This window comes from Temnothorax longispinosus, chromosome 4 (assembly GCF_030848805.1).
Source record: "Temnothorax longispinosus isolate EJ_2023e chromosome 4, Tlon_JGU_v1, whole genome shotgun sequence".
Lineage (NCBI taxonomy): Eukaryota > Metazoa > Arthropoda > Insecta > Hymenoptera > Formicidae > Temnothorax > Temnothorax longispinosus.
The window spans coordinates 8,638,238-8,640,907 of NC_092361.1; the positions used below are offsets into that span (position 1 = coordinate 8,638,238).

The 2,670-nt window shown below is 34.2% G+C and overlaps 1 long non-coding RNA gene across 2 annotated transcripts; it reads right to left on the reverse strand.

The window, feature by feature from the left end:
* Positions 1-596: 596 nt before the first annotated feature.
* On the reverse strand, positions 597-1,165 carry LOC139811197 (uncharacterized). Of its 2 annotated transcripts, XR_011731573.1 has the most exons (3): positions 996-1,165; positions 871-903; positions 597-722 (listed from the first exon to the last, which is right to left on the reverse strand). It is a non-coding gene; the product is annotated as an uncharacterized lncRNA (long non-coding RNA). The 2 variants fall into 2 exon arrangements; XR_011731572.1 differs by lacking the exon at positions 597-722 and having other exon boundaries at positions 832-903.
* Between the last annotated feature and the right edge of the window lie 1,505 nt (positions 1,166-2,670).

A 2,670-nucleotide genomic window follows, 5' to 3' on the forward strand; every position in this document is an offset into this window, starting at 1 on the left:
TGCACTTTTTGAACCAAAAGATTTATATTTCGACTGTTTAATTATTTGCTTTTGGTTATTAACATGAATAATTTGACGAATGTGGATATAGCGACGGACAATATTTTGAAATGCATTACAAGATTTACAGGGTGGTATGGTAGAATGTACCCAAGTTTTAATCATAAGTAATAAGTGTTCAAATAATTGAGGATGTAGCGCACATTGATGCAAATGCTCTTGAAGATGTGCTTCGACTGCAGTTATGTATTTAAAAAGTGGAGCGAAAGGATTTTCTAAAAATCCGTAGGAGAGAACTTTGGTATAAATCGAAAATCGATTGCTGTCATTCGTAGTAAGTGTCATTGCACATGATCGACGTAATGTTTGATCGAAACGTAATGTTTGCGGAGAACATAAGATATGGCACTTCCACACGAAGAGAAATGTGTTTTGATTATCGCACGAGTTAGCCGATGCGATGGTAACATAGATCGCGCTGTGCGCTAGAAGCGCCACGCTCGATCTATTGCAGCACAGACTTGCGAAACTCTACCATAGTCTATATCTGTGGCAAATGAGGATGAGACGCATGCGCGTATCGCTCCGTCTATGTGTTATTGGCCGCATTCAGCGCACAAAACTGTTGCGGGATCGCTCCCTCTCCCAGCGCTGTTTTTCGCTGAATGCTTTGCTGAGTGAGCGGTCGATACCACTCGACATCTGATCCACGTGTATTTTATCTTAAGTGTAAATAACGTGAAATATGGACAACAAACATCAAGTTACATGTAGCTTGGTGTTTGCTGGGCATGTGTAATTTATTTGAGATTATGTAGGTTAGTTATACAATTTAATTTAAAATAATATTTTATTTCTAATTGTACATACCATTTTTCAATTTCTCGTGCACTTCCAATATATCTACAATATTGTAATTTAATCCGTTATATGTATATTGATCTTCGTAATAATCCATTGCAATGCAGCATAGAACATAACCCAAGACAACTCACATGTCTTCACATGTCTCCAGTCAAATCTCACAACAGTTCCGTCGATGTAGCATCAAAATTTTCGCTCTAAAATATGGCGTCCGCTACCGCCACATGTTGTGGGAGCGCTCCCGATCACAGGCCATTCAGCGCATAAATCCGCAACTGTTCTGTGCGCTGAATGCGCCCATTATAACACAAGTTGGTAGCCCTAATACCCCCCACCATGCGGTGAAAAATTCGCTCGGGAGCCATGCGTTTTTAAGATGAGATGTGAGGCAGTGTGAGCCATACGAGGATGAGGGCGTGAGTCCGTGCGCATCCGTGCGCGTGAATGCTATTCTGGCATCTGCCAATTACACGACATGTTTTCAAAGTGAGAACAATGTGTTAAACTCGACAATAATGCGTTTAACGTGCTTGAAATGAAATCGTGCAGGTTATCTCCAAAATAGATTCGGTCGAATTGACTGCAGGAAATGGAGAACGATGGATTTTTTCGGTAATGAAGGTAATGAGGGTAATGAAAGAAAGGAAAATTATAAATAGTATTGGATACGGTGCTTTGTTAAAAATTATGTTCAATTTTGTGATTTACGTTTCAGGGATGAGGAGCTACGAGAGTATGACCAAGTTTAGTAATTTTGTGACAATAAAGAAATATTTTAGTTTATTTTATCAATATTGATTTGTTTATTTATTCATTTAACTTATACATTAAATCTAGTCGCTATCAGTTCACATTCATTTTTTACAATATATAAGCAAGGTGGTAATCGTGGAATAAGCTGCGCATTGATTAGAATTTTTGGTTTGTTGTTATTTGAATTGACGCAATATGCATAATAATAATTATTGAAATATAACGTGTCATATTCATCGATTGAAATGTATACATTTTTATTACAATAAAAAATATCTTTTATTTTACCAAACTGTGGGTACTCATCAGTAAATCTTGTTACTAATGTTGTTCCCACTGAAAATGTATGATTGAGAATTTGTATATATTTTAAAGTTTGTACGGTAGTTTTTTTAAAATATGTACAGAAATCAGCTTTGATCTGAAAATAAAAATAACCGAAAATCAAGTTGCTACATTACACTCCATTATGTTTTGATTAAAAAAGAATTTTTTAATATTGCTAACCAAGAGATATCCTGAAGGATTGCAGTAGTTTTGAAATTTATTCAAAATTGTTTTTAAATCTGAGGTTTTATAAAACTCCACTCTTTCTGTCAGTGCAGTGTGGCACCATTTCTGGCGGAAATCATTATCTATGATTTCAACTTTCTTTAACACTTTTTGTAATTCAGACGATTCAAGATTATCTAAAAAATAATTAATAATAATTACATAATACAATAGTATGTGAGTAAACGTCGAAAGAATACCAATTACCTCATTTATATAAAATATTAGTAATATTTATATATAATTTGTATAACTATTTTCTTCATTTGTAATGTCTATAAAATTATTGATTTCAAAGAGAAACTTTATATTTATAGTTAAAAAACGTTCCATATTGTACAAATGTTTTGTTTTCATCATGAAAATCAGGCATATTACACTGAAAGTACGTAAATAAATTAAAAAATCACACACTTTCTGAACTTCTTTTTCTCTTTCGATTTGGTTGCAATTCTAATTTGCCAATGGCAAAAGCTTTTTCTCGTTCTTTTGCATAGACGA